We start from the raw sequence: 12,744 nt of genomic DNA, 5'->3' as shown, positions 1-12,744 counted from the left end.
TATTGGGAGCATCACAAAACTATCAAATCGTCATGTTTCATGAAAATCTTGTGATTTGTTTTGCTTAAAATTGTTATTTTATTAAAAAAAATTGATCAAAGGTCTTATTTTTGCGACTTTTATTTTATTATAATGTTTTGGTTTGTGTATTTTTCAACATAAAAAAAATAGAATCAATGTTTGTAAAAGTGAATAGACATAAAACACACATATTCCATTACGTACCAATGTCAAATTCACAACATAATCTCTAAAAAACTATTTTTCGTCATATTTTACATGAATTTATAGTAAAGAACAGTTGCATTCTTCAAATGCTTAAATTAAACTACTCTTAAGCCAGCTCTCAACTGCTAAGAAGCCAAAAGCATATTACAAAAGCAAACTTACTTCTTTACGATCTTGCTAAACTTTACTTCATAGATTGCGTTTTTAATGAAAATTACTTACTGGTATTAAATTAGTTACCGGTATTCATGTGATCCTTCAACATATCGTTCATGTAACAGTAAGAAAAGAAAAATAAAAAGAGTTTTTGCCCATAACTCTTTATCCATACTCATTTATCATCGCAGTACCTAGTAGTTACGTCGTTCGTTTATGTCAACTTGAAAATCGAGCATTTGTAACTGATAGTTCCATTTAAGAGGAAGTTGAAAATTTAAGTTTCATACTGCAAACTGAGAATAGTTAATGGCATGTTTCGTTGAAATTTGTTATATATGTGTATTTTATTCTAGCTTTGCAATTTTCTACATTAAGTTTATCAATGAAAAACGTTCCATAACATCACAGTGGACGACAATCTATTGAATCAGTTTGAAAGCTATAAGGAAAAATCATTTCATTAGCAAATTGTGAAAATGTCCAAAGTAGCCCTTTTTTGTCTTGAAGGACACACTTTTTTCGTTATTCAAGCATTTTTGTTATTTCTTAATGGATTTGCTTCATATTTTGCACATTTGTTACGTACATATACAACTTAAATATAGGCAAAAATTACCAACATCTATCCATAATTCTAAGAGTTACAAATCCTCAAAGTTAGAGAATGTGGAAATAATGTCAAAAGAAGCCCCGTTTGACGGTACTATGGCGTGGGACTAGGTTTTAAGAAGAGCAATGAACAGCGTCTCTAAATGCTGTGAGGTTCAAGCGATAATTTAATCGATGTTGCGATAGCATCATCATTTATTTTGATTCTCAAAAACGTGGAAGATTTACCACTAGCTCAACGCATCCTCCAAAAGCTTCGTGCTGCAAGCTGAAATGGACAGGATTAAGGACGATTGCATCTTGACATATGAACGAAAGAATGACCACTTGAATGAAGCAGCGAACACAAGCTCAGAGGCAGTATGGCAAAATGGTCCAAAATGCCACACATTCGAAGTTTCACATTTTTTTTAACTATCATCATGAAAAAAATTATCAAAATTTGAGCTTTCTTACGATTTAAAATCGTGTCAAAAAGTTGGTTGAAAAATGGGTACACAGAAAAAAAATCCGTTCTCGTATCCGTGAACAGCAGACATGAACTCGTCAACAAGCAAAAATACACCGTGAACTAGATCATGTTTATGTGAACGTTGGTGGTAGTTCATGGTGTATTTTTGACAGTTCACGTTTTCCAGAACTCTTTTTTGAGCGTGTATGGTTCAATAATTGAAGAACAACAAGTCCATTTGCAAGAATAGCATTGGAGCTGAACTCATCAAAATGTTTCCAAAGGGGTTGATCGCTATCACTGTATCAATGTATCACTGCCTTTCACCACGGAGGGCTCCAAATTATACCTGTGTCCTCCACACACCTCACTCACTGTCCCACCTCTTTCACTGGTGGGAATACTTGGGCTCCAGAATATTTTTCATGGCCTGTCACCTATGTTTGCTCCCATGGGATTTAGGCAGAGTCCTCTATTGGTAGGTGGATTCAAGTTACGGTAGCATTTGGCAGGCTGCGTACTGATCGGGTGACCAAACATAAAGCAGAAACATACAACACAAACACTTTCCTGAATTATAACCATTCAAATGTCACGAAAACTACAATAACCGCGAGAAAACCTCGATAACCTGGTGAGGGAGTACTACGAACCGTTACACACCTTCCCCGCTGCTAATCACATCCTGCACCCACTGACTACTTAGATTGCTAAATCTGTCATTTTAAAAACCTTTGTGTGGACGACGTGGGGTAGGATTTCTGAGCTCCGGTCTGGAAAAGCTAAAGTCACAATAAATGGACCACTCGTTGATGCCTGATTTCTGGCCTATTTTCGCTTTTAACTTTTACGCAATTTCATGGACACCTGATCTTCTACTTTACAACAATGTGCAAACTTTTTCATGTGGGATATGGCTTCTCCTCGGTTCTTGTCTTCAGCACTTCGTCTTGATCAGTGAACGGTCCAGACTCAACTTCCCTTCCAACTCACTTTTTCCTTCTTACATCCCCCTCTCCTCACTCTAACTTCTTACTTCATCTCTTCGCCCAGGATGTATGGTTGCCCTCGGTGATTTTGCTTTCAAGTGCTAGGGTTGTGAACTGGGTAGCGTTAGTAGTAACAATATTGTGTGGGGATAAACAAATAGGGTTTCGTTCTATTTCGTCGTAAGCGCGATTATTCGTCGTATCAAACTTAATATGTTCCACTACGTCGGATATTCAAACTCACCTCAATTGGGCAAATCGATGTTACTAAATTGATTCAAATTCGTTATGTCGAATCGATTCACCGATTTAATCGATGTTTTTGAATCGATGCGGTTTTATATCTCATAGAAAAATAAAAAAAAGGCTCGCAAAATGAGATCAAACGTTTTTTTATTTGATTATTGAATTCCTTCAATTCAATTATGTTTAAAATATTTCAAGGCTTATTCAAAACTAGATATATTGTTCATAAAATCATTGAAAATTCTAATCAATTTCATTCTTTTCAATCAAAACAAAACATCGAATGAAGAAAATCGATTCACTCGATTTTGAGAGATCCTAACATCGATTCAAAAAATCGATTAATCGGAACATAAAAATCGATGTTCAGAACATCGATTCAAAATCGCCCATTGCTATACCTTCTACATAGTTTCATTTTCCAAGTGTATTTTTGGGTAAGCTGTAATGGTTTGTACACTTCTTCTTCTTTCTGGCGTTACGTCCCCACTGGGACAGAGCCTGATTCTCAGCTTATGAGCACTTCCACAGTTATTCATTGAGAGCTTTCTTATGTCATTGACCATTTTTGCATGTGTATATCGTGTGGCAGGTACGAAGATACTCTATGCCCTGGGAAGTCGAGAAAATTTCCAACCCGAAAAGATCCTCGACCGGTGGGATTCGAACCCACGACCCTCAGCTTGGTCATGCTGAATAGCTGCGCGTTTACCGCTACGGCTATCTGGGCCCCATGGTTTGTACACTTGTACATCAAAAATGCAATAAAACTACTGTATTTCGTTAAATTACTTTCTGTTCAATCATCCACTTTTCACTGTTTCACCGAGATCGCATGGACGAATACGATTTGATAGAAATGCTTAACGATCGACACCAGTCACACCACTTAATGATACAAGTTTCTCCCCGACCCCTGTGTGACTTACTTCGCCAGGCACTTATTTTCACCTTCGTACTTCTTCACTGAAGAATTTTATTCCAATCACACGCCGTAGAAGCTCTATAATTCACGAAATTTTATGAAATTTCCTCACCGACCACCAGGGATTGAATCCTGAGTAAAGTGAGAAAATCTCTCACGTGTCGCTCTCTGTTACTATCATAACATGCTGCACATTATGAGAGACTGTTTATCGTATACTGCTACAACTTTGATCAGATTGGGGGGATCGTAGTGCATGATAAAACCCCTCTAAACATGCTCCAAACCTGTGGGACACTATTTCTATTGGAAGTTCGTGGATTATTTATCGTGCCAGTAAAGAAAAACACCTATCCCCAACGTTAAACAAGCGAGAAAAATGGATTTTATCATCGCTCTCTCTTTGGGGCTCTCGCTCGCTGCTTCCATTTATCAGACTTGTTACACCTTGCGATACAATGACGATCGTGGACCGCAACAGATGGGATGTTTTTCTTTGCTTGCTTTGATCGTGCTTCATACTCAAATGAGAGCGAATTCTGCAATGCCTTCTTCTTCTTCTTCTTTCTGGCGTTACGTCCCTACTGGGACAGAGCCTGCTTCTCAGCTTAGTGTTCTTATGAGCACTTCCACAGTTATTAACTGAGAGCTTACCATGCCAATGACCATTTTTGCATGCGTAATATCGTGTGGCAGGTACGATGATACTCTATGCCCTGGGAAGTCGAGAAAATTTCCAACCCGAAAAGATCCTCGACCGGTGGGATTCGAACCCACGACCCTCAGCTTGGTCTTGCTGAATAGCTGCGCGTTTACCGCTACGGCTATCTGGGCCCCATTCTGCAATGCCTGTCGACCACGTAAAACTGAGGATGTAAACAAAGTTCAATCCGTCGTACTGAGAAAAAAAAACTTGTGCGCATCAATGTGGGCACGATGTTCGACGTAAAAATATGGTTCCTATGATTGTGTTGTTTTCGCTGCACTGTGAGCAAATGCCATGATTGTACAGACAAAAAAAAATTGTGTTCATATGTTTGGACTGAATGCTGATAACGAACAATGAATTTTAAAGAGAATTAGTATATTTCATCATGCTGAAGGAATGGAGGGAGATGCTCGTAGATCTATATATTCTAGTTAAACATTTCATTATAGCATTGTTAAGTTGTGTTTTGACCACTCAATATATCATAGTGAGCCGTAAGTTGTGAGACGAAACTGGAAGATTGCATTGTCTTTGCATTATTTCCAAAAAGAGATAAAGATTTATCAAAATCTTATTGTACAATGCTAAAGCCGTTTTGAGAAAGAATTGTTTGGCATCGGTTTGTATCCGCATCATTTACTGCAATACTGGGAAAATTGCAGTTCTCATGGATCAATGCTTAATAAGATGGATACTAGCACATCACCCTAAACCGAAATTTGTTTGTCTATTCCTTTTTAATGATTCTAAATTAGGGTGTGGATTATTTTTCAAAAGGAACATTTATTGTGCTTTGAATTCAAATCACAAAAGAGAATCCTAAAATTATGGCCAAAAATTTTAAGATTTAGAGATGGCGCAAGCGAATTTTCAAGTTATTAAATATATCCTTCAGTGAAGTGTACATAGCTTTGTTGGTTTTTAACCAATTTTGAAACTTTGAACTTTGAAGCATCATTCTCTTCAAAATTAAATTATATCAAACTTTGTCGAACACCATTTTTTTTCTAAGATCAAAACTAAAGTTAGTATAACACAGTTTACTCTTAATAAGTTTCCTAATTTTACTAAAACTTTCATCTTTGTTTGACCATAATTTCATAAAAAGTCAACTGATTCCAAACCGTGTATTAGACACATTTAACATTTAACAACTACACAAAAATGTGTATTTTTTAAGGAAAATACCTTTTTTCACTTGTTGGTAGGAAACATATTGTTGCATGTGTTAAAAATATATTGATTTAAAAAAAAGATGCTTTGAAAACTTTGGTTTTATTGTAAACATGTAATTTCCGGCAGAGAAAACTTAAAATATCTAAAGAATTTTTTTTCGTCAAAAAATCATGTTTTTAGATAGTTTTTTGTTGAATAACTAAATCAAAACCAATTTAGGTAAATGTGTTGTATACACAGTTTAAAAACAACTAAAAAGCAGCATAAATTTGAATAAAACTTCTTTTATTTATTACCAATCTAGATTTCAGACAATTTTGATGTTCTTCAAAATTTTCATAAATTGTTAAGATAATAGTGTTAAAACGTTCAAAATTGGTTAGAAAACAATGGTGACTTTGCTGAAGTTCATTTTATACAACTTGAAAATTCACCTTCAAGACGTCATCTCGAATTCTGAATATTTTTAGCTTAAACTTTGAAGTTTCTTTTTCTATAATTTAAATTCAGAAGAGCATACGAATTTCTGGTTTTGAAAACCTTTGAAAAACATGCCGCACCCCATACTCCATGCATAGCCTCACAACAGTATAATTTAGCTTTGCCGGACATGTAAGATTGATGCTCCAAATTGTAGTTTTTACTAAAAATTGAATAGTTGAAAATGATTTCATCAAAAATTTTATAAGTATTTTCAATTCAGCTAGAATTTTCAAGTACTATGAAGAATACAGAATTAACTTGTGACTTTCAGGCGTAATCCAAGATTCAAGGTGTTGAATTGAAAACTAAACTAAAAATTAAATGTTTTTTAAAAGTATAACATTCATGTTTGGCTCTGATTTTTGTAAGTAAGGACATTTTCAGTATAACCGAACATCGTTCACATGGATGATCCCCCACCCCATATCAGCTATGTAAAACAATTATATGATTTTTAAAAACATGCTTAAAAATTTCAAAAAGCAAAATACAGCATATATTCACGTGCGACGGGTGCCAGACGGGATTCAACAAGAAAACATTCTGAAGCTTCTCTGAAAACTGTTTCTAGTATAAATCCTGTAGTTTTGTATGAAAATTATTCAGGAACTCCTGTTGATATTCCTACAAGAATTTTCTTGAATACTATCTCCAGCAAAAACCCAAGAACATAGATTTTTCTCTAAAATAAATTCTACAGAAAGACCTTGTTCTGTCTGGAAGAACGAGCAAAGTGGAGTGTAAAACTTTTTTGGGAGGACGGTCGAAGCTAGAGGGTAAGGGTATCTCGTTTTGTAGCCGATTCACTTTACGTCTCATTTGGGAGGACACTTCTTTGGAACTAGGACTGGGTTACTGGGAAATGAACTGGTACACTGAGTTTTTACTTAATTACTCTCTAATTAACTGAAATAACAAGCGAGCTTTAATTTTCTTCTCAACAAGTCGGTTGCTATCGACACTTTCTTGAAAACTGTACTTTTCCATATTGCTTCGCTTTGCACTGAGTCTTGCGTGACGTGATCGTGCATGAAAGTTTGGCGCAGCAATAAGTCTCCACACGCGCAGGATAGAGATGGTAGGAAAAAGAAACACAAAAGATGTTCACGAATCGCATGACTTCTTCCGTACACGGAACAGATCTTTAGGAGTTTTTTTTTGGATTTATTTAGAAATACTCTGGGGATTATTCTAGGAATTCCTCCAGAAAGCTCATTAGAGATCACAACGAGTATTCCACAAAAAGATCATAAAGGAAGGAAGAGGAGAGCAGTAAATGCGTGGAGGTCATGGGATCCATTTCCACCGGTTGAGGATCTTTTCGGGTCGGAAATTTTCTCAACTTCCCAGGACATTAAAGTATATTTGACTTTGCAAAAATGCATGGAAAATGATCAATGGGCTTACCTCTCATATAATATTCAAATAATTCGTTCATGAATCAATCCTTCCTGGTTTTGCATATAAAAATGATCTTTCTTCTCAGCTCAGTGTTCAATAAGTACTTCCACAGTCCCCAGTTAACCGAGAGCTTTCTTGGTCAAAGTTGCCGTTTTCACATTCGAATATCGTGGGCCAGATACGATGGTACTCCATGCCCAGGGAAGTCAAGTAAATTTCCTTTACGAAATGATACTGGACCGACCGGGAATCGAACCCAGACACCTTCAGCATGGCTTTGCTTTGTAGTCGTCGACTTTAACGACTCGGCTATGAAAGGCCCCCTCTTACAAATAATAAGAAGTTCATTTATGAAGACCTTACACAGTTTGTCTTGGAATACTTGAGAAATTGGGATTTATTTCTAAGAACTCCTCCAGGAACTCTTCAAGTAATCCGTCAGTTACTGCTGAGATCCCCCTAGTATCACGTTCAAGAAGAGATTTTTCAGATTCAGTCCCTAGATAGTTACTCCAGGCAGATCCGTTAAAAGTTCATGTAAGTTCATCCAGAGTAGGGTGCGGCATATTTTTAAAAAGTTCTCAAAACCAATAATACGTGTACTCTATTGAATTAAAATCACATTAAAAGAAAAACCTCAAAATCTGAGCCAAAAATATTAACATTTAGACCTCTTTAATGAATGTTCGAATCCTCTGAGCAGAATCTCAAATAGAGAAACTTTAAAGTAGATGGAGTACCGTGTACCTTTTAATTCCGCTCCTAAATGCTTATCTTTGACAGATACGCGTATTTCGACTACCACTTGCAGTCTTCTGCAGAAGACTGCAAGTGGTAGTCGAAATACGCGTATCTGTCAAAGATAAGCATTTAGGAGCGGAATTAAAAGGTACACGGTATTAACATTTAGAGTTGGCGCAGGCGTCTTGAAGGTGAATTTTCAGGTTATAAAAAATGATCTTCAGTGAAGTACTCATAACTTTGTCTTTTATCAACCGATTTTGAAACTTTTAGCATCAATACTTTCAAAATTAAATTTATGAAAACTTTGTTGAATACCAAATTTGTCTAAAATCAAAACAAGTTCAAGTCAAAAGTAATTTAATCCAAACTTTTCCTCATTTTACTAAAAATTCAACTTTGTTTGACAATAACTTCATGATTACTCAACCGATTCCAAATCTGCATGCTTTTAAAGCTAATTTAATTGTTTTTAAACCTTTCATACATCACATTTCACAAAAAAATTTCTCAATTAAGTTATTCAGCAAAAACTGCGCAAAAACATGATTTTTCAACGAAAAATGCCAGAGTTTTCAAATTTTTGCCAGTTAAATATTATGTCTAAAGCTAAAACTGGGTTTTCTCATTTGCTAAACCTTTGGGAAGAACTTTGCAACAGTTTTTAAATAATTTTGAAGCCAACATAAGTTTGCATATGTTAAAAAATATATGCACTATTCAACTCGTAAGTAAGGAAAGATGCTTTATAAATTTAAGTTTTATAGAAAAATGCAATTTCCGGCAAAAAAACTTAAATAATCCAAAGAAATTTGATTTGTTTTTCATTAAAAAATCATGTTTTTGGGTAGTTTTTGTGGAATAACTAAGTCAAAATTATTTTTTAGATACATGTGTTTATAAACATTTTAAAAATAACTAAATTTGCTTTAAAACCATGTTAAAAGATTCGGAAACGATTGAGTATTTATAAAGTTATGGTCAAACAAAAATGATTTTTTTAGTAAAATGAGGAAAAATTAATGTATGTAAAAGTATTTTTAACGAAGACAAGTTTTGATTTTAGACAAATTCGAAATTCTACATATTTTTTATAAATTTGATTTGAAAAATGATAGTGCTAAAAGTTTCAAAATCGGTTGAAAAATAACAAAGTTATGTTAACTTCACTGAAGGTAATTTTTTATAACTTGAAAATTTACCTCTAAGATGCTTGCGCCACCGCTAAATGTTAATATTTTTGGCTCAGATTTTGAGGTTTCTCTTTTAAAGTGATTTGAATTCAGTAAAGCACACGAATTTTTGGTTTTGAGAACTTTTGAAAAATAAGCCACACCCTAATCCAGATATTCCTTCGGGATTCATTTGACAGCCTCCCTTATTTACTGCAAGACTTTCTATAGAGACTTCCATAAAAATTCCCCCAGCAATTGCTTTGAGGATTCTTCCATATGATTCTTTGGAAATTAATTTGAAATGGTTCAGGTTTAAACACCGCTAGCGCATGACTGCTTACCATGTTAGCATGTCCGGAAGAATTTTAAACTATTGGGAACCAGGTATCGTGTCGACACTGAAGGAGCAGCCCATCTAGCACGATGCAAGTATCGTAACCCTAATTAGGTTACTTATCGAAGACTCTTCACTAACTAAAGAGGCAAAAATAGAGCAAAGTAGGTAACTTAAACAGGACAACGATTGAAAAGTCGAATATTGGACTGTGAGAACTTTGAATGAACCCGTGGAAATACGCCAACCAAAACCTGGAGAACGTGACTTGCGAGCGGTGGATCCCATCGCCAACAATTCATTCAAGTACCATATCTACTACAGCGGTAGCGACAGAGCGGATCATGGAGTTGGCTTCATTGTGATTGGGAAGCAGATTAAGCGAGTCATTCGGTGGAAACCGGTAAGCGACCGAATCTGTGTGTTGAGAAGGAAGAGTAAGTTCTTCCAGTACAGCCTAATCAGCATATATGCGCCAACGAACGATAAGCCCGATGACATATAAAGGATGAGTTCTATGAGAGCATACATAAGGTCTACAGATTATGAGACTCTATCCATGAAGCTATGACCACATCGGCGCGGGATGTGATTGGCCCTGGTCAACGACGAAAGCAAAACGACTGGTTCGATGAGGAGTGCCAGAGAGTGACGTGAACAATGTCACCAGAAACCGTGACCGGTACTCGACAGAACAGAGAGCTGTACAGGGCAGTGAGAACCAAAGAAAAACGAAACCACGACATAAAGAAAAGACAGAACGAAGAAATTATGGTCGGTGAGGCTTAACATAGCATGAACCAGAACGATATGCGGAGATTTGATGCAACGGTCTATGGCGTACGGCATAATACCGCACCGGGCATAATGGGTGGACGAAGAAATGCTCACAGGTGGGTTGGATGGTCAATCTACAAGAAAGGGCACCAACTAGAATGTGCCAATTACAGAGAGATTACCCTGATGAATTCAGTGTAAAAAATGCTGTCAGCATCCTGTTTGACAGATTACGACTGCACGAGGAGTCCAACGTCGGCAAATACCAGACTGGATTTCGCGAGGTGCTTATTTCAAGCGACATTGCCTACATTTAGGCGTATTAGGCTGATTTTAAAAGTTTTTAATTTTGCAATAAAATGTTCAAATACTCAAGTTGTAAGAATTTCGCCATAATTTTCAGATTCAGGAGACCCAAATTTAGTAGATAGGGAAATTTTTCATTCTTACACCTGCTTTGTTATATGATGATTAATTTCACCCCAATGTGTTATTTTGATTTTTTGATATTTGAAATATTTTTATGATATCTAGAAAGATTCGCGAATTAGGCGAAACTGACAAAATGTACACAATTTAAGAAACTATAGCGGTGAAATTGTAGCTTGATTGTGTATTCACTGCACTTGAAATTTTCCCCTTTCAATAATTTAACTATTTAAAAAACGCAAATTTGTAGAAGACGAAACTTCACCTCATGCAAAACCACACACTGTATTGATTACGCCTGTGTTTTTGTTTATCAAAGTGATAGGCGCATCTGAAATCGAAATCAAAACACGGCGAGAGTAAACGGCGACACGGCAAACAAAAAATAAACAAGGCGTACATGGCGGGCTTAATTGAAACCAGAATGAAAACACGGCGCAAAAGTAATAGGCGACACTGAAAATAATATCGATTACAGGCTCATAACATTGGGTGATACTGGCATTCTTGAGTGCGTTTAAGGCGAAACCTTATAATATTTTTTTATTACGAAATAGCTAGGAAAATTGTAGGAGATGTGTGTGGTATTGATGGGGATTTTGAAACTAGGTTTATGAAATGTGTATTAAAGTGAAATAGTTAAAGTTGGAGTATATGTTCCCCAATTGGGATTACAAATTGCACATGAAAATTTCATTGGTTATTTTCTCATTGTTATTGATTTGTCAGATAGGCCCTTATCGCGAATCCCTCTCGATATGTTAAATAATATTACATGAAAGTCTATAAACAAAAAGATAACAGGATAACAAAAAGTTGTAAAATAATGATCAATTTGCCCCCGGATTACGGTACAGAGTTTTAACTAAAAACTCATGCAGTTGTAGGTAATCAATTTCATTTTTTTAAGAGATATTACAAGATCATTTCAACAGGCTTTAGCTATTTTTAAAGTTCTCTACAATTACATAGCGTATTTTTTTGCGTGTCTCAAGTATCAAGTCATTAAGGACATATCTTCATGAGTACCAAAATGGCCTCTAATATGGCACCTTACTTCCCCCTTTACTTTCCACTCCCTCCTCCTACGTTTCTCACAGTGTTTTGGAGAGCGATCACAAAAAATGATTATTTGAAGTTACTAACCTTATTGCAGAGGGGTGGTTTCTTAAATGAAAGCATTCCATAATGTGTTTTTCACAAATTACCAGTCTTTGAATGCAAACACTACCGAATCGCTTCTTCTTCGCGCACCGTGTTGTTGTTTGTTGGCTTTTCGGTGCCCGTTCTAAAACTCACTTCTAATAGTTTTTCTACTTACCGTAGCTATTCAAAAATCTGATGCGATAGTTGAAACACTTAGACTTTCCTCGCGCCGTGGTCCTCGGAGCAATCAATCACTTAAATTCATCGATTTGTGCTCGAAAAACAAAACCGGAACGCGAATTCACTGAGCCAACATTGTTTATGAATGGGAGGCGCAGCTCTCGTTGATTGGAAGTGATGTCAGTTTTTATGTTTGGATATTCATACGCTCGATTCAACCACGTAATCTACAATTTCAAAACACTCAAAAGGTGTACACAATGTCACAAGTGTTGCAAAACATTTTTATGCGTGAGAGAAACAATGTACGACGCAATTAAACAGAAAAAATGAATATTAGATATAATACAGTACAATTGACTGTAAAATTCAAATGCATACTGATGGCAACTTTCGCTGTCCGTGAGAAGCGAGAGAAGAGAAGAGAAAACTGCCAAAAAAAAGTAAACAACACACGCATGGTGTGAAAAATGCTTATAATTTTGGTCAAACAACATGTGTTCACTACCAAATGAAATAAATTGTGATTTTGAGCTTTCATGAAGTTGTTTATGAATTCATATCGACAATAATACCTTTGTATGAA

The 12,744-nt window shown here is 35.9% G+C and overlaps 1 protein-coding gene across 3 annotated transcripts in view; it reads left to right on the top strand.

Annotated features, from left to right (window-relative positions):
- LOC5572932 (ADAMTS-like protein 1) overlaps positions 1-12,744 on the top strand; it is an 844,534-nt gene that overhangs the window by 756,053 nt on the left and 75,737 nt on the right. The gene's annotated exons all lie outside the window — the stretch shown is intronic.

Source organism: Aedes aegypti, chromosome 2 (assembly GCF_002204515.2).
Source record: "Aedes aegypti strain LVP_AGWG chromosome 2, AaegL5.0 Primary Assembly, whole genome shotgun sequence".
Taxonomy (NCBI): Eukaryota; Metazoa; Arthropoda; class Insecta; order Diptera; family Culicidae; genus Aedes; species Aedes aegypti.
This window is presented reverse-complemented; position numbering and strand designations above follow the sequence as displayed.